This window comes from Mobula birostris, chromosome 5 (assembly GCF_030028105.1).
Source record: "Mobula birostris isolate sMobBir1 chromosome 5, sMobBir1.hap1, whole genome shotgun sequence".
Lineage (NCBI taxonomy): Eukaryota > Metazoa > Chordata > Chondrichthyes > Myliobatiformes > Myliobatidae > Mobula > Mobula birostris.
Genome location: NC_092374.1, coordinates 91,617,041 through 91,639,693, shown reverse-complemented (window position 1 = coordinate 91,639,693; position 22,653 = coordinate 91,617,041). Strand labels below are relative to the sequence as shown.

Here is a 22,653-nt window from a genome sequence, read left to right as displayed (position 1 = left end):
ATTTCCAGCATCTGCACACTTCCCCGTGTTTACGAAACAGAAGCGATTCTGCAGGTGCTGGAAATCTTGAGCAACACACACACACACACACACACACACACACACACACACACACACAATGTTGGATGAACTCAGCAGTTCAGGAAGTATCCGTGGAGCGGATTCGAGCCGGGACCCATCATCAGCACTGGTCAGAATAAATTGTAACACTCACAACACGCTGGAGGAACTCAGCAGGTCAGGCAGCATCCGTGGAAATGATGAGTCAACGTTTCGGGCTGGAACCCTTCGTCAGGGCTGAAGAGGGAGGGGGCAGGGGCCCTATAAAGAAGGTGGGGGGAGGGTGGGAGGGAGAAGGCTGGTAGGTTCCAGGTGAAAAACCAGTAAGGGGGAAGATAAAGGGGTGAGGGAGGGGAAGCAGGGAGGGGATAGGCAGGAAAGGTGAAGAAGGAATAGGGGAAAACACAATGGGTAGTAGAAGGAGGTGGAACCATGAGGGAGGTGATAGGCAGCTAGGGGAGGGGGCAGAGTGACATAGAGATAGGGGAAGGGAGGGGGAGGGAATTACCGGAAGTTGGAGAATTCAATGTTCATGTCAAGGGGCTGGAGACTACCCAGACGGTAGTTGCTCCTCCAACCTGAGTTTAGCCTCATCATGGCAGTAGAGGAGGCCATGTATGGACATATCTGAATGGAAGTGGGAAGCAGAGTTGAAGTGGGTGGCTACCGGGAGATCCTGTCTGTTGCGGCGGACGGAGTGGAGGTGCTCGACGAAGTGGTACCCCAATCTGCGTCGGGTTTCACCGATGTAGAGGAGGCCGCACCGGGAGCACCGGATGCAATAGATGACCCCAACAGACTCACAAGTGAAGTGTTGCCTCACCTGGAAGGGCCGTTTGGGGCCCTGAATGGTGGCAAGAGAGGAGGTGTAGGGACAGGTGTAGCACTTACGCTTACAGGGATAAGTGCCAGGTGGCAGATCCGTGGGGAAGGACGTGTGGATCAGGTAGTCGCGGAGGGAACGATCCCTGCGGAAAGCGGAGAGGGGTGGAGAGGGAAAGATGTGCTTAGTGGTGGGGTCCTGTTGAAGGTGGTGGAAGTTGCGGAGAATAATGTGCCGGATCCTTCCAGGTGAGTCAACGGATTCCAGCATAACGAGGAAGTTAGAGAGGTCCATCTTATCATACTATAGGGCCACTCATCCTAGCGAATCTCTCCTACACCCTCTCCGGTGTTGCTCGGTCCTTCCGAAACGGGACGGGACGTAGTGTTGGAAGGGTGACCGCTTGCAATAGCAACTCGGCGGGTTCTTGAAGAGTTGTAATCTTTGGGGTACCCAAGCCAATGTAAAAAGGTGGGACGGGCATTGAGGTGGCCCAGACAGTTTATTTTCCTCAAGATGTTGCCGGTTCTGCCGAGTTCTCCGGCGTTGTGTGCGTGTGTGAGAAGAGAGTCTGGGAGAAAGCGCAACTGCGAGTCTGTGTGTTACTTGCAAATCCGCTCTCTTTGCACCCTCTCTTCTTTATTACTCAGTTCAATCTCTGCCTCTGATCTTTTCTATCGGCCTTCTGTCTCCGGGCCGAGTGCATGCTCCTCACCTCTGTTCTATAAACATCAGAAACAATTTAGTCGCCTAACCCCTACCCCCCGCAGTTTCTGCAGGAGGATTTTTGACTCCGCATGCTCGGAGGGGCCGGGCGAAGGAGCGGGGCTATCAGCTGCTTCCGAGGGGCTGTGGACACATTGGGGAAAGAATGAAAACAAGTCGCCCGAGATTTCCGCGCCTACCTCATTCCTGCCACTGGTCCGAGTCTTCACTGCCGCCGCTCCTCACCGAGGCACCGGTACTTCGCCCTCTTACCCACGGGCAGGTCCCCTCACGTCCAGCACCCGGGTAGCGGCAGAAGAGGTACGAGAGAAACTCTTGGGTTAGAAATTTATTCTGAGAGAGAGAAGAGAGCGAGAGAGAGATAGAGATAGAGAGAAAGAAAAAATGCGCTCCGCTTGTACACCCCGCGGCGTCTGCACTAATTCCTCGACGCCTCTCTCCTCACTTCCTTCTCCTCCCCTCTCACCACCACTCCTCCCACTTCAACCTCTCCTCTCCGCTTTTCTGTCTTCCCTCCCTTCCCTCTGCTCTCTTTCTCTCTTTCGACCCCTCGCACTTCTTTTCCTTTCTGTCCACTCTTCCCCTTGCTGTCCACTTCCTTCCCCTTTCCACTTTCCCTCCCTCTGGTACTTTGTTTGCACTCTCATCCTCCCTTCCCTCCTCGCTCCTCTCCCCCTTTCCCTCTCCCATCATTTTCTGACCTCTCCCCTCAATCTCTCTCCCTTTCCTCACTCCCACCAATTGCCCCTTCCCTCTCCCCTCTTGTATTTCCCCTCTCTCCCCAACCCCTCCCCTACTCTCCTCTCCCATCCTCCCCGTTCCTAGTCCCCTGCACTCCCCGCTCTGTTTTTCTTGCTCCCCCTCCCTCTCCCCAGTCTCCTCCCCAGCACAACACGCCCACCGCCCAACTAACTGCTGCATGACAAACATCTGAACTCATTGCTGATGAGTTAAATAATTTCAACGCAAGTTTGAATGGTGGGCCTTACTTAGCCTTACTTCACAAACTTTGGAGAAAGTAGCAATTGAAGAAGTTGGGGGACAGACTCCCACACATTCCTTCCCCCACCCACACACACACACACCTCTCAGGACAGCTACCATTGTCAAAGTTGTTTAGATTATCATCTGCACAAATCCATATATACAGAGGTGCAATTAAAAAAACCTACTTGCAGCAGCACCATGGGCAGTAGCCACAAGAAAAACATAAATTAAACATCAATTATACACATTTTAAAAGAAGAACCCAATTAGATCCAAGTAGAACGTAAAAATTGTAATCCATTTTACCTCCTGTCCTGTCCTGGGCCCAGCATATAAATGCAATTACAGTAAAGGTACTTCAGCGTCTTTCGTAGATTAAGGAGACTCAGCTTGTTCCCGGATATCAAATAAACTTCTTCAGGTACACTGTTGAAAGTATTCTGACTGGTTGTAACACTGTTTGTACCAAATAAGGTGGCCACGGAGTGTATGTTCATGGTCTTCTGCTGCTATAGCTCATCCACTTCAAGGTTCAATGTGTTGTGTTCTCCTGCACACCACTGTTGTAACGCGTGGTTATTTGAGTTACTGTCACCTTCCTGTCAGCTTGAACCAGTCTGGCCATTCCCCTCTGACCTCTCTCACTAACAAAGGATTTTCACCCTCAGAACTGTCACTCACTAGATTTTTTTTGTTTTTTTTTTGCACCATACCCTGCAAACTCTAAACCTCGTTGTGCATGAAAATCCCAGAAGATCAGCAGTTTCTGAGATACTCAGACCTTCCTGTCTGGCACCAACAATCATTCCACAGTCAAAGTCACTTAGATCACATTTCTTCCCCATTCTGATGTTTGGTCTGAACAACAACTGAACCTCTTGACCAGGTTTGCGTGCTTTTATGCACCGAGTTGGAGCTGGAGCTGGATGAACTATGGATCATTCGGGCGGCAGAGACAGATGTAGATAAGAGTTATCGGGAGGTAGTCACACTGAAAAGACGGGAGGTAGGCAACTGGGTGACTGTCAGGAGATGGAGGGGGAGCAGGCAGAGAGAGCAGAGCACCCCTGTGGCCATTCCCATCAACAATAAGTATACCGTTTTGGATACTGTTGGTAGGGACGACCTACCAGGAACAAGTTGCAGTAGTCCTGTCTCAGGCACTGAGGTTGGACCCTCGACTCAGAAGGGGAGGAGGGAAGAGAGGACAGCGGTAGTGGTAGGGGATTCTATAGTCAGGGGGGCAGATAGGAGATTTTGTGGGGGAGATCGGGAGTCTTGGATGGTATGTTGCCTCCCTGGTGCCGGGGTCCGGGACATCTCAGATCGGGTGCAGGTTATTCTTGAGAGGGAGGGTAAGAATCCAGATGTTGTGGTCCATGTAGGGACCAACGACGTGGGTAGGAAGAGTGAGGGGGTCCTGTGTAGTGAGTTCAGGGAGTTAGGTGCGAAGCTGAAGGGCAGGACCTCCAGGAATCTCAGGATTGCTACCTGTGCCACGTGCGAGTGAGGCAAGGAACAGAAGGATTATACAGATCAATACGTGGCTGAGAGGATGGTGCAGGAGGGAGGGCTTCAGGTTTTTAGATAATTGGGCTTTGTTCCAGGGAAGGTGGGATCTGTTCCGACGGGACCATTTACACCTGAACTGGAGGGGTACTAACTTTCTTGCAGGAAAGTTTGCTAGTGCTGCTTGGGGGGGTTTAAACTAAATTTGCAGGGGGCAGGGATCCAGAATGTGAGAGAGGATAGCGAGATGAAGTATAAAGGACAGGTGGGGACTACACGGTTCCGGAATATTAAGTGTGAAGTAGAGAAAGGTGAGGTGGAACGAGTGATAAGGAGGATACATGTGCAGAGAGATGGTCTGATGGAGCATGGAGTTAAATGTGCAGAAAGAGTAAATAAATTTAAGAAGGACAACAAAATTCAAGGGGCGTATAGCCCGGTAAGAGTTCGGGGAGCTGGGTTATGCACAATGGGTAGCGATTTAAACAGAGAGAGGAGAAATGGGTTAAAAATTCTATATCTGAATGCACGAAGTGTCAGAAATAAGGCGGATGAGCTTGAAGCTCAGGTGCAAATGGGTAACTATGATGTTGTTGGGATAACGGAGACATGGCTGCAGGGGGATCAGACCTGGGAATTGAATGTACAAGGGTATACGTGCTATCGAAGGGACAGAAAGGTGGGCAGAGGGGGTGGGGTGGCCCTGTTGGTGAGGAATGAGATTCAGTCCCTTGCAAGGGGGGACATAGAATCAGGAGAAGTAGAGTCAGTGTGGATAGAACTGAGGAACAGTAAGGGCAAAAAGACCCTAATAGGTGTTATTTACAGGCCCCCAAACAGTAGCATGGATATTGGGTGCAAGTTGCATAGGGAGTTAACAATGGCATGTGGCAAAGGAAATGTCGCAGTAGTTATGGGGGATTTCAACATGCAGGTGAAATGGGAAAATCAGGTTGGTACTGGACCCCAGGATAGGGAGTTTGTAGAGTGCCTACGGGATGCATTTTTGGAGCAGCTTGTAAGAGAGCCAACCAGGGATAAGGCTATTCTGGATTTAGTGTTGTGCAATGAACAAGATTTGATAAGTGATCTTGAAGTAAAGGAGCCATTAGGAGGTAGTGACCATAATATGATAAGTTTTTATCTGCAAGTTGAGAGGGATAAGGGCAGATCAGAAGTGTCAGTATTGCAGTTGAACAAAGGAGACTATGGAGCCATGAGGGAGGAGCTGGCCAAAGTTGACTGGTCGGATATCCTAGCAGAAAAGACAGTGGAACAGCAATGGCAGGTATTCTTGGGAATAACGCACAAGGTGCAAAATCAGTTCATCCCTGGAGAAGGAAGTATTCAAAGGGGGGAAAGTGGCCACAGTGGTTGACAAAGGAAGTCAGAGATAGCATAGCATTAAAAAAGAAGTATAACAGAGCTAAGGTGAGTGGGAAGACGGATGATTGGGAAATTTTTAAGGAGCAACAGAACTTAACTAAGAAGGCAATACGGGGAGAAAAAAATGAGGTATGAACGCAAGCTAGCTAGGAATATAAAGGAGGATAGCAAAAGTGTTTTTAGGTATGTGAAGAGAAGGAAGATAGTTAAGAACAATGTTGGGCCCTTGAAGAATGAATTGGGAGAAATTGTTATGGGAAACAGAGAAATGGCAGATGAATTTAATAAGTACTTTGGATCTGTCTTCACTAGGGAAGACACAAGCAATCTCCCAGATGTATGGATGGGCCAAGGACATAGGGTAACAGAGGAACTGAAGCAGATTGACATTAGGAAGGAAATGGTGATGAGTAGACTGATGGGACTGAAGGCTAACAAATTCTCAGGTCCAGATGGTCTGCATCCTAGGGTACTAAAGGAGGTGGCTCTGGAAATTGCGGATGCATTGGTGATCATTTTCCAATGTTCTTTAGATTCAATGGTTAGTTTAATGTGAATAAGTGTGAGGTTATTCACTTTGGGAGCAAGAACAGGAAGGCAGATTATTATCTGAACGGTGTGGAGTTAGGTAAGGGAGAAATACAAAGAGATCTAGGAGTACTTGTTCATCAGTCTCTGAAGGTGAATGAGCAAGTGCAGCAGGCAGTGAAGAAGGCTAATGGAATGTTGGCCTTTATTACAAAGGGAATTGAGTACAAGAGCAAGGAAATCCTTTTGCATTTGTACAGGGCCCTGGTGAAACTACACCTGGAGTATTGTGTGCAGTTTTGGTCTCCAGGGTTAAGGAAGGACACCCTGGCTGTGGAGGAGGTGCAGCGTAGGTTCACTAGGTTAATTCCTGGGATGTCTGGACTGTCTTATGCAGAGAGGTTAGAGAGACTGGGCTTGTACACGCTGGAATTAAGGAGATTGAGGGGGGATCTGATTGAGACATATAAGATTATTAAGGGATTGGACAAGATAGAGGCAGGAAATATGTTCCAGATGCTGGGAGAGTCCAGTACCAGAGGGCATGGTTTAAGAATAAGGGGTAGGTCATTTAGGACAGAGTTGAGGAGGAACTTCTTCTCCCAGAGAGTTGTGGAGGTGTGGAACGCGCTGCCTCAGAAGGCTGTGGAGGCCAATTCTCTGGATGCTTTCAAGAAGGTGCTAGATAGGTATCTTATGGATAGGGGAATCAAGGGTTATGGGGACAAGGCAGGAACCGGGTATTGATAGTAGATGATCAGCCATGATCTCAGAATGGCAGTGCAGGCTCGAAGGGCTGAATGGTCTACTTCTGCACCTATTGTCTATTGTCACATGATTGGCTGATTAGATATCTGCATTAAGGTGCAGGTGTACAGGTGTACCTCATAAAGCGGCAATGACAATAAAATGCTCCAACAATTTACTTTGAAGGTTTAAATTTCAGTGTTCAAAGTTCAAAGTAAATTCAGTGTTAAATTATATACATTCCATCATATACCACCCTGGGACTCGTTCCCTTGTCAGTAAATCCAAGAACCATAATAGAATCAATGAAAGACAGTACCCAGCAGGGTGGACAAATAGCCAGTGTGCAAAATACAACAAACTGTGCAAAGACAAAAGAAAGAAGAAATTTTAGAGACAACTTTGTCAAAACAGGATTTTGGAACAAAAATTGGTAGTGCCTGAAATACATATAAAAATTTTAGCAGAATAAACATCTTAACAGCATTAATACGACCAATCAAAGTTAAATAAAGTGGAGACCATTTAAATGAAAGTTGAGTAATGTGATCAATTGAGGGTAGGAAATTAGTCTTAAATAAATCCTTATGTTTACAGGTAATTTTAATCCCAAGATTTGAAAAATGGTTATTAACCAATTTAAACGGGAGGTTCTGATATAAGGGAACTTGATTATTAATCGGGAAAAGTTCACTCTTACTGAGATTTAACTTATAACCTGAAAAAAGACTAAATTGTGCTAAAGCAGCAGGAATAGATTTTTGAGGATTAGAAATATATAAAAGTAAGTCATCAGCATAGAGTGATACTTTATGAGACTTTGAACCATGAGTTATCCCAATAATATTTGGAGATTCTCGAATGGCAATTGCAAGAGGTTCTAATGCAATATCAAATAATAAAGGACTAAGAGGACAACCTTGTCTAGTACCTCGAAAAAGAGGAAAAAAAGGTGAATTTAAAGAGTTAGTATGAACTGAGGCCATAGGAGAATGATATAACAATTTGATCCAGAATATAAATTTCAGGCTGAAATTAAACATTTCAAGCACCTTAAGTAAGTAAGGCCATTCTACTCTGTCAAAAACTTTTTCAGTGTCTAAGAAAATGACGCGTTCAGGATAATTTTGTGACGGGGTATAGACCCGAGATTGGGTAGAATAAATCTACAGAAAGCTGAGAGAGATGGAGGCTTGGCATTACCTAACTTTAGATTTTATTATTGGGCAATTAATATTCGACACATAAAATTTTGGTTACTTGACCAAGATACACTATCCATTCCTAAATGGGTAGTATTGGAATTACAATCTGCTCAAGGTTACGCACTTGGCTCCATTTTAGGTTCTTCTCTTCCTTTCAATTTGAAATGCTGCAAACAGGTTTGTAACCCGATAGTTAAATATACCTTACGTATTTGGTTTCAATTTCGAAAATTTTTCGATCTTAATCAATTTGGGCTTGCGATTCCTATTTTAGGTAACATATTCTTTCTCCCCTCTTCCATGGACCGTGCCTTTCAAATTTGGAAGACTAATGGTATATCACGGTTTTAGGATTTATTTTTAGATGGCTCCCTTATGTCTTTTGAACAGTTATCTAACAAATATAACTTACCAAGAATACATTTTTTTAGATATCTCCAAGTTAGAAATTTCCTAAGTACTATACTCTCTTCCTTTCCGACGTTACCTCCTACATATATTTTAGATACTATAATTAACCTTAACCCATGTCAGAAAGGTGTAACGGCTATTATTTATAATACTATCATGAAACTTAGGAAAGCAAAGACAAAAGAAAAAAGTGAGCAATAAATATGGAGAATATGAGAGGAAGAGTCCTTGAAAGTGAGTTGCTAGGTTGTGCATCAGTGATGGGGCAAGTGAAGTTGAGTGAACTTTCCCCCACTGGTTCAACAGCCTAAGGGAGAGGGGGGCTTTACTTGTGATGGACTTGACTGGGCCGTATCCACTACTTTTTAGGAATCTCCATTCAAGGGCATTGGTGTTTCCATACCAGGCTGCGATACAGCCAGTCTCCACCACACTCCTATAGAAGTTTGTCAAAGTTTTAGATGTCATGCCAAATCTTCTGAAGCTCCGAAGGAAGTGGATGTGCTGCCATGCTTTCTTCGTACGTAATTGCAATTATGTGCTGGGTACGGGACAGATCCTCGAAGGAACTTAAAGTTGCTCCCCCTCTCCATCTCTGACTCCACGAGGAGGACTGGCTCATGGACCTCCGACTTCCTCCTCCTGGAGTCAATAATCATGTCCTTGGCCTGGCTGACATTGAGTGACAGGTTGTTGTTGTAGTACCACAGCCAAATTTCCAATCTCCCTGCTATATGCTGATTCATCACCACCTTTCATTCGACCAGCGACAGTGGTGTTGTCAGCAAACTTAAATATGGCATTGGAGCTGTGCTTAGCCACACAGTCATAAGTGTAAAGGGAGTAGAGCAGGGGGCTAAACACAGAGCCTGGTGCTGCACCTGTGCTGATGGAGATTGTGAAGGAGATGTGTTGCCAATCCGAACTGACTGATGCCTATCAGAGAGGTAATCGAGGACCCAATTGCACAAGGAGGTATTAATAAGTCTTGAAGCTTATTGATTAGTTTTGAGGAGATGATAGTATTTACTACTGACTCTGATGTATTCACCCTTGCTGTCTAGATGTTCCAGGGTTGTGCGAGGAGGCAATGAGCTGGCATCTGCTGTAGACCTGTTGTGCCGGTAGACAAATTACAGTGGATCCAAGTCGCTTCTCAGGCAGGAGTTGATGTGTTTCATCACCAGCCTCTCAAAACACTTCATCATGGTGCACATAAGTGCTTCTGTATGACAGTCATTGAGGCAGGTTACCTTGTTCTTCTTAGGCACTGTTAAGATCGAAGCTTGCTTGAAGAAGATCAAAGTAAATTTTGCTTGAGGGAGTTAGATATGGCCTTGTGGCTACGGGGATCAGGGGGTATGGAGGGAAGGCAGGTACAGGGTTCTGAGTTGGATGATCAGCCATGATCATACTGAATGGTGGTGCAGGCTCGAAGGGCCGAATGGCCTACTCCTGCACCTATCTTCTATGTTTCTATGTTTCTAAGATGATTCAGTCTGCTGAAACGAGAGCTTAAAGATATCAGTGAACATTCCAGCCAGTTGACCAGCACAGGTCATTAGTAGTCAGTCAGATATACCATCTGGGCCAGATACTTTCCTTGGGTTCACCCTCCTGAAGGATGTTTGCACGTCAACTAAAATCACTGGGTCAGTGCGGGCTGAGGGAGTTTCTGAAGCTTCTTCATGTCTTGATGGTCAAGGCGAGCTCAGAAAGCATTGAGCTCATCTGGAAGCAAAGTCCTACTGCCACCCATGTCCGCTTGATTTCACTTTGGAAGAGGTGGTAGCATTAAAGCTGGGCCACAGCTGTCGAGCATCCTTCGATGATTCAAGTTTCATCCAGAAGCTCCACTTCACCCATGAGATGGTTTTCTGGAGAACATTCCTGCATCTGTTGTAGCTTTCTTGGTTTCCAGACTTGAATGTTTCTGATCTGGCCCTCAGCAAATTTTAGGTCTCATAGTTCATCCAGGGCTTCTGACTGGGTAAGACTCTGAATGATCTAGTGGGGACACACTCATCTATAGCTGTGTTATAAAGTCCGTTATAACTATGGTGCATTCATTCAGAACAATCAATCAGTCCTTAAACATGGCCCAGTACACCAACTGGAAGAAATTCCTTGTGCCCACCTCTTCATTGTCCTTGTCTATGGAGCCTTGCTCTAAAGCCTCTGCCTGTATGCAGGTAGGAAGACAGCCAAGTGATCAGATTTCTGGAAATACATTCTGGGAATGGTTCATTGACTTCTGGCTTGTTGCCAGACATTGTAACAACCTCCCACAGAAGTGCCACTGTATTAGTATTGTAAATCCCTGATCGTTATGTGTATTTGGTGAGTAAATAAACTTTTGCAGTTTTGTAAACACAAAGTATCTTGACTGGTTGTACAGCACTTTGAATGCGTGGGAATGTTAGAAGCTGGAGAGAGTAGTGGGCTCCGCCCAATTCATTATGTGCTCATCTCTCCCCACCATTGGTTGGATTTACAGAAGGCAAACACAAAATAATCCCTTAAGAGGGCAGATCCTTCTTCAAAGATCCCCATGTAAACAAAATCATTTTAATGTTCTTTGTGTGTTCTTTCCTGGTTCAGGTCAGGGTATTTGCAAACAAAGGAGATGATACATGTGTTCAAGGCCACAAGAAAGTACTTCATTCGAACTAGCACAAATGCAGTACCAAAGGAAAAACAAATCACTACAGCACTTAGATGTGGCAGGACAGAAAATCAAAATAATACTTACCATCCTCGAAATGAACTGATCTCTCACTCTCCCTCCACCCTGACCCACCCCCTCAAGTCTAACTTTCCTCGACGTATTCTTCCCTATTGTATTACAAGCCACTGGCCCTGGCCTAGCCTAGGACAGAACTCTCTCGCCGTTGCACCAAGAAGGAACCCTTCTTTATACCCTTCAGAACCCCTTACATGGGTACTTTTCCATGCATTTGGTACCTGCATTTTCACGATGACCTTGCCTTCCTGTGAAAAACATGTCTTCAGCATCTTCCACTGATACGGAGATAGACATGTACTCCCTTAACTTGCTCAAAACATTGCTGTGGAATGGTTCCCTTGTACTTTCTCAGAACAATCCCACTCCAAGCTGACACTATTTTGTGTTACCGACTTCCATTTCACACTTAACCGTTTCTATACACTCCACCACTTGATTCTTCATTGGTACATTATATGAACATTACGGTAAATACAAGTTTGCTAGAATTATTATATTTTAATTAAGCAATGGGATTATAATACAAATTCTGTATAAGCAATAAGCTAAAATAAACTGCATTTTAAGCACAACCAAAATTATGATTTCATTCCAATTCTTCTTCCCATTCCCATTCCGACATGTCAGTCAATGACCTCCTCTACTGCTACGATGAAGCCATACTCAGGTTGATGGAGAAGCACCTTGTATTCCGTCTCTGTAGCCTCCAAACTGATGGCATGAACATCGATTTATCGAACTTCTGGTAATTGATCACCCCTTCTCCTTCACCATTCTCTATCCCCCTTTCCCTCTCTCACCTTATCTCCTTACCTGCCCATCACCTCCCTCTGGAACTTCTCCTCCTTCCCTTTCTTCCATGGTCTTCTACCCTCTATTAGCTTCCTCCTTCTCCAGACCTGTATCTCTTTCACCAATCAACTTCCCAGCTCTTCACTTCAACCCCTCCCACTTCCCCTGTTTTACCTATCACCTACCACCTTCTATTTCTTCCTCCCCTCCCCCCACCTTCTTACTCTGACTTCTAATCTTTCTTTCCAGTCGTGATAAAGGGTCTCAGCCCGAAACGGCGATCCTTTTACTCTTTTCCCATAGATGCTGCCTAACCTGCTGAGATCCTCCAGCATTTTGTGCTTTGGATTTTCAGCATCTGCAGATTTTCTTGTGTTTGCAATGATATGAAGAGTTCATGTCTACTATTCCCCTGTCCCAAACTCTATTGTGAATAGTGCAAACCGGAAGGTAATTAACCTTGGCTGAATTTCAGGGATGTGTTGGAGGCGTCACTGTGCTGAAGAACCTCTTCTTTTTCTATAGCCGGTCTTTGTCTATTCCTTTTTAACAGATCACAGATAACCTCTGCTCGAGGGAAAGCCTATGCTGTCCATCAGATTAATTCCAGGGCTGTTATTTCACCTGGGAGAAAACAAAGTATCTGTTATTATCATTCTTACAAAAAACTTAAATCACTCTTGTTTGGTCAATGCCTCCCTGTTCAAACACCCCTGATGGCCTTTCCCTTGTTCTGATACCCAGTAAATGTTCCCATCTCCATCTACTACAATCTCCCTCTTGCAAACCGGTGAATTTGGAATGTGGACCCAGACTACGTCCCTCCCACTGTCTCCTCCTCCAGCTCTGGGGTGCCCTTGATCATGCTGGTAATTGGTGATCCTTGGGGTAAAGGTCTGTTGTTTTGATCGTACAAGGCTTGAGATAGTACAGTCATTCACCCCTGTAAGGTGTGAGTTGGTGCCAATAAATGGATCTATTGTTTTAAAAGTCCATTCATTCCTCAATTAGCCCTGATACTTGGGGGTAATAGGGTATGTGGTGTACCCAATGGATTCCTTCACTGGCAGCACAGTCATTCACGGCTTGACCCGAGAAATGAGACCTATTATTTGACTGCATTTCTTGAAGGTCCCTATGACATAGAAACATAGAAAACCTACAGTGCTATACAGGCCCTTCAGCCCACAGAGTTGTGCCGAACATGTCCCTACCTTAGAAATTACTAGGCTTACATATAGCCCTCTACTTTACTAAGCTGAATGTACTTATCTAAAAGTCTCTTAAAAGACCCTATCGTATCTGCCTCCACCACCGTTGCCGGCAACCCATTCCACGCACTCACCATTCTCTGAGTAAAAAACTTACTCCTGACATCTCCTCTGTACCTACTCCCAAGCACCTTAAACCTGTGTCCTCTTGTGGCAGCCATTTCAGCCCTGGGAAAAAGCCTCTGACTACACACACGATCAATGCCTCTCATCATCTTATACACCTCTACCAGGTCTCCTCTCATCCTCTGTCGCTCTGAGGAGAAAAGGCCGAGTTCACTCAACCTATTCTCATAAGGCATGCTCCCCAATCCAGGCAACATCCTTGTAAATCTCCTCTGCATCCTTTCTATGGTTTCCACGTCCTTCCTGCAGTGAGGCGACCAGAATTGAGCACAGTACTCCAAGTGGGGTCTGACCAGGGTCCTATATAGCTGCAACATTACCTCTCGGCTCCTAAACTCAATCCTACGATTGATGAAGATCAATACACTGTATGCCTTCTTAACCACAGAGTCAACCTGTGCAGCTGCTTTGAGTGTCCTATGGACTCGGACCCCAAGATTCCTCTGATCCTCCACACTGCCAAGGGTGTTACCATTAATACTGTATTCTGCCATCATATTTGACCTACTAAAATGAACCACTTCACACTTAATCTGGGTTGAACTCCATCTGCCACTTCTCAGCCTAGTTTTGCATCCTATCAACGTCCCGTTGTAACCTCTGACAGCCCTCCACACTATCCACAACACCTCCAACCTTTGTGTCATCAGCAAACTTACTAACCCACTTCCTCATCCAGGTCATTTATAAAAATCACGAAGAGTAAGGGTCCCAGAACAGATCCCTGAGGCACTCCACTGGTGACTGACCTCCATGCAGAATATGACCCGTCTACAACCGCTCTTTGCCTTCTGTGGGCAAGCCAGTTCTGGATCCACAAAGCAAAATCCTCTTGGATCCCATGCCTCCTTACTTTCTCAATAAGCCTTGCATGGGGTACCTTATCAAATGCCTTGCTGAAATCCATATACGCTACATCTACTGCTCTCCCTTCATCAATGTGTTTAATCACATCCTCAAAAAATTCAATCAGGCTCGTAAGGCATGACCTGCCCTTGACAAAGCCATGCTGACTACTCCTAATCATATTATGCCTCTCCAAATGTTCATAAATACTGCTTCTCAGGATCTTCCCCATCAACTTACCAACCACTGAGGTAAGACTCGCTGGTCTATAATTTCCTGGGCTATCTCTACTCCCTTTCTTGAATAAAGGAACAACATCCGCAACCCTCCAATTCTCTGGAACCTCTCCCGTCCACATTGATGATGCAAAGATCATTGCCAGAGGCTCAGCAATCTCCTCCCTCACCTCCCACAGTAGCCTGGGGTACATCTCATCCAGTCCTGGCGATTTATCCAACTTGATGTTTTCCAAAAGCTCCAGCACATCCTCTTTCCTAATATCTACATGCTCAAGCTTTTCACTGCAAGTCATCACTACAATCACCAAGATCCTTTTCCATAGTGAATACTGAATTCATTGAGTACCTCTGCTATTTCCTCCGGTTCCATACACACTTTTCCACTGTCACACTTGATAGGTCCTATTCTTTCACATCTTATCCTCTTGCTCTCCACATACTTGTAGAATGCCTTGGGGTTTTCCTTAATCCTGACGACTAACTAATCTCTGCAATCCCCACCGTTGAGCACATCTACATAAAACACTGTCGCGGGAGAGCAGCATCCATCATCAGGGGCCTCCACCACCGAGCTCATGCTCTCTTCTTGTTGCTGCCATCAGGCAGAAGGTATGGAAGCCTCAGGACTCACACCACCAGGTTCAAGAACAGCCACTACCCCTCAACTATCAGGCTGTAGAACAAAAGGGAATAGCTACATTCACTTGCCCATCCATTGAGATGTTCCTACAACTAATGACTTCACTTTAAGGATTCTTTATCTTATTACCTCATGTTCTAGTTATTTATTCACATATACTTGCATTTGCACAGTTTGTTATCATCTGCACTCTGGTTGATCTTTCAATGATCCTGTTATAGTTACTATTCTACAGATTTGCTGAATATGCCCACAGAAAAATGAATCTTAGGGATGCATATGATATACTTTAAAGTTTAACGTGTGATCCTGATCCGCTTTTGTGTAAGGAATTGCCATTAACATAGAACATAGAACATAGAATAGTACAGCACATTACAGGCCCTTTGGCCCACAATGTTGTGCCGACCCTCAAACCCTGCCTTCCATATAGCCTCCCACCTTAAATTCCTCCATATACCTGTCCAGTAGTCTCTTAAACTTCACGAGTGTATCTGCCTCCACCACTGACTCAGGCAGTGTATTCCACGCACCAACCACTCTCTGAGTAAAAAACCTTCCTCTAATATCCCCCTTGAACTTCCCACCCCTTACCTTAAAGCCATGTCCTCTTGTATTGAGCAGTGGTGCCCTGGGGAAGAGGCACTGGCTATCCACTCTATCTATTCCTCTTATTTTCTTGTACACCTCTATTATGTCTCCTTTCATCCTCTTTCTCTCCAAAGAGTAAAGCCCTAGCTCCCTTAATCTCTGATCATAATGCATACTCTCTAAACCAGGCAGTATCCTGGTAAATCTCCTTTGTACCCTTTCCAATGCTTCCAAATCCTTCCTATAGTGAGGCGACCAGAACTGGACACAGTACTCCAAGTGTGGCCTAACCAGAGTTTTACAGAGCTGCATCATTACATTGCGACTCTTAAACTCTACCCCTCAACTTATGAAAGCTAACACCCCATAAGCTTTCTTAACTACCCTATCTACATGTGAGGCAACTTTCAGGGATCGGTGGACATGTACCCCCAGATCCCTCTGCTCCTCCACACTACCAAGTATCCTGCCATTTACTTTGTACTCTGCCTTGGAGATTGTCCTTCCAAAGTGTACCACCTCACACTTCTCCGGGTTGAACTCCATCTGCCACTTCTCAGCCCACTTCTGCATCCTATCAATGTCTCTCTGCAATCTTTGACAATCTTCTACACTATTTACAGCAGCACCAACCTTTGTGTCATCTGCAAACTTGCCAACCCACCCTTTTACCCCCACATCCAGGTCGTTAATAAAAATCATGAAAAGTAGAGGTCCCAGAACAGATCCTTGTGGGACACCACTAGTCACAATCCTCCAATCTGAATGTACTCCCTCCACCACCAACCTCTGCCTTCTGCAGGCAAGCCAATTCTGAATCCACCTGGCCAAACTTCCCTGGATCCCATGCCTTCTGACTTTCTGAATAAGCCTTCCGTGTGGAACCTTGTCAAGTGCCTTTCTAAAATCCATATAGATCACATCCACTGCACTACCGTCATCTATATGCCTGGTCACCTCCTCAAGGAACTCTATCAGGCTTGTTAGACACGATCTGCCCTTCACAAAGCCATGCTGATTGTCCCTGATTGTACCATGATTCTCTAAATGCCCATAGATCCTAGCTCTAAGAATCTTTTCCAACAGCTTTCCCACCACAGACATAAGGCTCACTGGTCTATAATTACCCGGACTATCCCTACTACCTTTTTTGAACAAGGGGACAACATTCACCTCCCTCCAATCCTCTGGTCCATTCCCATGGACAACGAGGACATAAAGATCTTAGCCAGAGGCTCAGCAATCTCTTCCATCGCCTCGTGGAGCAGCCTGGGGAATATTCCGTCAGGCCCCGGGAACTTATCCATCCTAATGTATTTTAACAAGTTCAACACCTCTTCTCCCTTAATATCAACATGCTCCAGAACATCAACCTCACTTATATTGTCCTCACCATCATCAAGTTCCCTCTCATTGGTGAATACCGAAGAGAAGTAATCATTGAGGACCTCGCTCACTTCCACAGCCTCCAGGCACATCTACCCACCTTTATCTCTAATCAGTCCTACCTTCACTCCTGTCATCCTTTTTTTCTTCACATAATTGAAGAATGCCTTGGCATTTTCCTTTACCCTACTCACCAAGGCCTTCTCATGCCCCCTTCTTGCTCTTCTCAGCCCCTTCTTAAGCTCCTTTCTTGCTTCCCTATATTCCTCAATAGACCCATCTGATCCTTGCTTCTTAAACCTCATGTATGCTGCCTTCTTCCACCTGACTAGATTTTCCACCTCACTTGTCACCCATGGTTCCTTCACCCTACCATTCTTTATCTTCCTCACCGGGACAAATTTATCCCTAACATCCTGCAAGAGATCTTTAAAGATCGACCACATGTCCATAGTACATTTCCTTGCAAAAACATTATCCCAATTCACATCCCCAAGTTCTAGCCTTATAGCCTCATAATTTGCCCTTCCCCAATTAAAAATGTTCCTGTCCTCTCTGATTCTATCCTTTTCCATGATAATTATAAAGGCCAGGGAGCGGTGGTCACTGTCCCCCAGATGCTCACCCACTGAGAGATCTGTGACCTGACCCGGTTCATTACCTAGTACTAGATCTAGTATGGCATTCCCCCTAGTCGGCCTGTCCACATACTGTGACAGGAATCTGTCCTGGACACACTTAACAAACTCTGCCCCATCTAAACCCTTGGAACTAATCAGGTGCCAATCATTATTCAGGAAGTTAAAGTCACCCATGATAACAACCCTGTTATTTTTGCACCTTTCCAAAATCTCCCTCCCAATCTGCTCCTCGGTATCTCTGCTGCTACCAGGGGGCCTATAGAATACCCCCAGTAGAGTAACTGCTCCCTTCCTGTCCCTGACTTCCACCCATACCGACTCAAAAGAGGATCCTGCTACGTTACCCACCCTTTCTGTAGCTGTAATAGTATCCCTGACCAGTAATGCCACCCCTCCTGCCCTTCCCCCCCCTCTATCCCTTTTAAAGCACTGAAATCCAGGAATATTGAGATTCCATTCCTGCTCTGGTGCCAGCCAAGTCTCTGCAATAGACCCGAATAGGTGTCAACCATGGTACAGTACTCAAGTATTTAAATCGTTGGGGCTGTGGCAGGGTTCCGACGTAATCAATCTGCAATACCTGGGCTGGACCAGCCCTTCCACCACCCTTTCATTCCCTGAGGCTCTCGGGGAATGCTCTTCTTTTGACCTGCTGACAAATAACACATACAGTGATATCTCCTTTCGTCACGTCTACTGGTAATCGTATACCTTGTCGTTTAGCCCATTCGATCGTGCCATGCACTCCCAGATGACCAGCGTTATGTGCCCATCATCCCATCGCACCGAATTCTGGGGTGTTGACCTGACATTCTCGGTTCAGTTGGTCCACTGAAAGGTGGTGGACAGCGTCTACTTGGATAACAGTGACCTTCATCTGTTGGGCCGCTTCCCAGATCGCTTCCCGCAGAGCCTGTCCCCATAAAGGCTTTTCCTGCATCTGCCAGCTCCCTTGTTGCTACCCTGTCATCCACACAGCCACTTCCATTGGTAACTGCCCACGAGTCTGTGTGGGCGTGCACCTGGCTCGCTCCTTGCTGTAATGGTTAAGGTGACCCCGACAAGTTCAGCTGACTGGCTGGAGCTGCCGTTTCCCTGCGGCCGCTGCAGGACTGCACCTGTGTCTGAGTTCAGCGCGGCAGCTCCCCGTTGGACACCGGCTCTCCACGGAACGGAGCCGTCCGCTGTGGCCTTCGTCGGCTTCATGCAATTGTTGGTACGGTACGCCCCAAGTCACAGGAGAGGGAGGTACTGGTGAGGGGGTGGGGGCTCGACAGTTCCGGTACTGTTTCCATCCACGTACATGTGGGCTCCGCTTTCATGTAATTTGCAGACCCCCCCCCCCCGGCCCTTATTTGCCCCTTCTGCGATGTACCACTTCCATTTCTTGTCTCCCTGTGACATTACTTCCATTCAGGTCACTATGACCTGGGCAACGGCAGCTAATGGAGGGAGGTATTTGTTTAGCTGGAGGCAATCAACCTCCATCCTTCAGCAGCGGTCCGATTTCTTCACTGGCCGGACGGGACTGATACACTCGGATGACGCATCACACATTGGTTCAACAAATCTGCCATGAAAGCGGCGTGGATGTACGTCTCCATCAAAGGAGATGTAAGGCGCTCCGTCCTTCCACTGGCCTGCAGGTTACTTTGGGCAAGGTGCAGCCGCTGCTTAGCCTCCCCTCCACCCCCCCGGGTCAGGGTCACGTGAAGCCATGGGAGCAGGTAGAGGATGGTTGTACGAGCAGCCGGTGTATATCACAAGAGCTGGTTATGTGACCACTGACACCAGGCAGACCATCTCTGAACCTAGGTATCAAGAATGGCTGGGGTCACCCGTCTTGTAACGACACTGCCCAGAAAAAGGCAATGGCAAACCACTTCTGGACCATGGTCGCCCACGGCATAGTGATGCTGCGCACCTTGCTGTCCCCAGTCTACTGCGGAGGGGTAAATCCTCAATACCGCGCGCCGCAGCTGCAAGAGCGCGTCTGCAGGGTCGTCACTGTCATTCGGAATTTGAATATCATTCGCACTTTGTGCAGAGAGCCACAGCAAGTTGTTAGCCTTCTCCATGGTCAAATGCACCACGCCGGCACCCGTTTCCCTCTACCGAGCTACCCATACAGTGAGACGTTCTCCGCTCCTCTGCACATTTATCTCGAATGGCTCCCTTTCCCTCGGTGTTCCATGCCCTAGTCACTCTTTCCTCCTGTGTCGTCGGACCATTCCTCGGTGTCCTTGTAGTCTGATAACGATGCCCCGTTACCGGGCGAACCTGTACTGCCGGGCCCTCGCGCGTAATATTCTGCTCAGATCTCGGTGGGAGATCCTTAGGTTCGTCACCGCACCAAGTATCAGCGCCAGACCAGGTATTACCATCCCTCAGCCATTAATGTTCTAATTTTCATAGGATCCGGCTGCCGATCCCTCAACTTCACTCAATGCTCTACCGTGCTCTCAGCTGGGTTTCAGCCTTGTCAGTTTGTTCACGGGCCAACCCAGCTGGTTCAGCTAAATTAAGATTTACTGTAGCTGCTCTACTATTTCAATTCTGTCATTAGCGGCAGACAACTTTTGGTCTGCCAGCTAAAGACATGTCAAATACAGTTTTCAAACATACAGCAAAATCCAACAGGCCATTCCCTCACTGGCCTCCCGTTTGGGATAGCTTACCTTATTTCGCAAAATGGCTACCATGCCCAGGACATCACCTCTACTGCTCTCCACCTCAGCTCTCCAACATGAGGGGTGGTGTGCGGGGTGGGGGAGGGCAGCGACCCTCAGACAACATATTGGCCACTGCTGCAAAACCAAGGATGCTGTCTGTACCTTAATCTCAGCTCATCTTCAGGTTCATCCTGTTGTTTGCAAAACATAGCACCCATTATGCTGAACCCTGCTCACAGTGCCAATTTGTAAATGTATTGTCCATGTCAAAGTTCCCCTCTGTCTAGGTCTTTCAATCGTCAATAGGTTTCAATGAGATCTCTGCTTAATCTTCTAAACCCCTGTGAGAACAGGCCCAGAGCAATCAAATGCTTCTTAATGCATTATCCCATTCATTTCTCAGATCATCCTCGTTAACTTCCTCTGGACCCTTTCCAATCCCAGCAAATCCTGTCTGAGATAAGCATCCAAAACTGCTCACAATACTCCATGCAGTCCGACTAATGCCTTATAAAGCCTCAGCATTACATCCTTGCTTTTATATTCTAGTCCTCTCAAAATTAATACTAACATTACATTAGCCTTTCTTATCACTGACTCAACCTGCAAATTAATCTTTAGAGAATCCTGTACAAGAACTCCCAAATCCCTTTGCACTTCTAATTTCTGAATATTCTTCCCATTTAGAAAATAGTCTATGCTGCTATTACATGACCATGCACTTTCCTACAATATATTCCATCTTCCACTTTGCCCATTCTCCTAGTCTAAGTTCTCCTGAAAACTCCCTGCTTCCTGAACACTACCTATTGTGTTGTCTGCAAACTTTGGCACAAGGCCATCAATTCCCTCATCCAAATTACTGACAATAAAATGTGAAAAGAGATGGTCTCAACAATGACCCCTGTGGAACACCACTAGTCACAGGCAGCTGACCAGAAAAGGGCCCCTTTATTCCCATTCTTTGCCACTGCCAGTCAGCCAATCTCCTATCCATGCTGGTATCTCTCCTGAAATACCATAGGCTCCTATCTTGTTTAGTAGCACCTTGTCAAAGGCTTTCTGAAAATCCAAGTAAACAACATCCACTGACTCTCCTTTGTCTATCCTGCCCGTTATTTCCTAAAAGAATTCCAACAGATCTGTCAGGCAAGATTCCCCTTAGTTAACACCTTGCTGACTTTGGATAATCTTATCATATGCCTCATGTGAAATCTCATCCTTAATAATGGACTCCATCAGCCACCCAAGCACTGAAGTCAGGATTACTGGCCTATAAAGCATCAGGCTTTTTACACTAGTATTTATGTTATGTAAAGTGATCTAAGTAACTTTGACTGTGGAATGATTGTTGGTGCCAGACAGGGTGGTTTGAGTATCTCAGAAACTGCTGAACTCTGATTCAGGTTTAATACCACTGGCATTTGTTGTTTTGTGGCAGTAGTACATTCCAATGCATAAAAAGCTATAAATTACAATAAGAAATAAATATATAAATTAAATAAGTAGTGCAAAGAGTGAAAAAAAGAGAAAAGATAGTGACACGCACAGAATGTTGTAGGAACTCAGCAGACCAGGCAGCATCAATGGAAAAAGTCCAGTCGACATTTCAGGCTGAGACCCTTCATCAGGACTTTTCTCTTCTTTGAGAAAAATAATGACCAGCGTACATGGTTTCATAGTCCATTCAGAAACCCAATGGCAGAGGGAAAGAAGATGTTTCTAAGGTGTTGAGTGTGTGCATTTAGGCTCCCTTACCTCCTTCTTGATGATAGCAATGAGAAGAGGACATGTCCTGGGTGATAGGCATCCTTAATGACAGATGCTGCCTTTTTGAGACATCACCTTCTGAAGGTTTCCTCGATGTTGGGGTGGCTAGTGCCCACGATGGAGCTGGCTGCTTACAAATTTCTGCAGCTCTTTCCAATCCTACAGTGCTCCCTCCATACCAAATGGTGACGCAACCAGTTAGAATGCTGTCCATGGTATATCTGCAGAAATTTATGGAAATATCTTTGGAGCCATACCAAGTCTCCTCAACTCCTAATGAAAAAGAGCCACTAAGGTGCTTTCTTTCTAATTACATCAACATGTTATGCCCAGGATAGACCTTCAGAGATGTTGACACCCAGGAACTTGTAACTGTTCAACTTTTCCATTGCAGGTCCCTTGATAATTACTGGTGTGTGTTCCATCGAGTTCCCCTCCCTGCAGTCACAATCAATTCCTTGGTGTTATTGATGTTGAGTGCAAAGTAGTTGTTGTGACATTACACTGTCAACTGATCTATCTCGCTGCTGTACGGCTCTTTATCATCATCT

The 22,653-nt window shown here is 46.0% G+C and overlaps 1 pseudogene; it reads right to left on the bottom strand.

The window, feature by feature from the left end:
- The window catches only part of LOC140198379 (galactose-3-O-sulfotransferase 2-like), a 42,173-nt pseudogene extending 23,307 nt beyond the window's left edge, over window positions 1–18,866 (bottom strand).
- Between the last annotated feature and the right edge of the window lie 3,787 nt (window positions 18,867–22,653).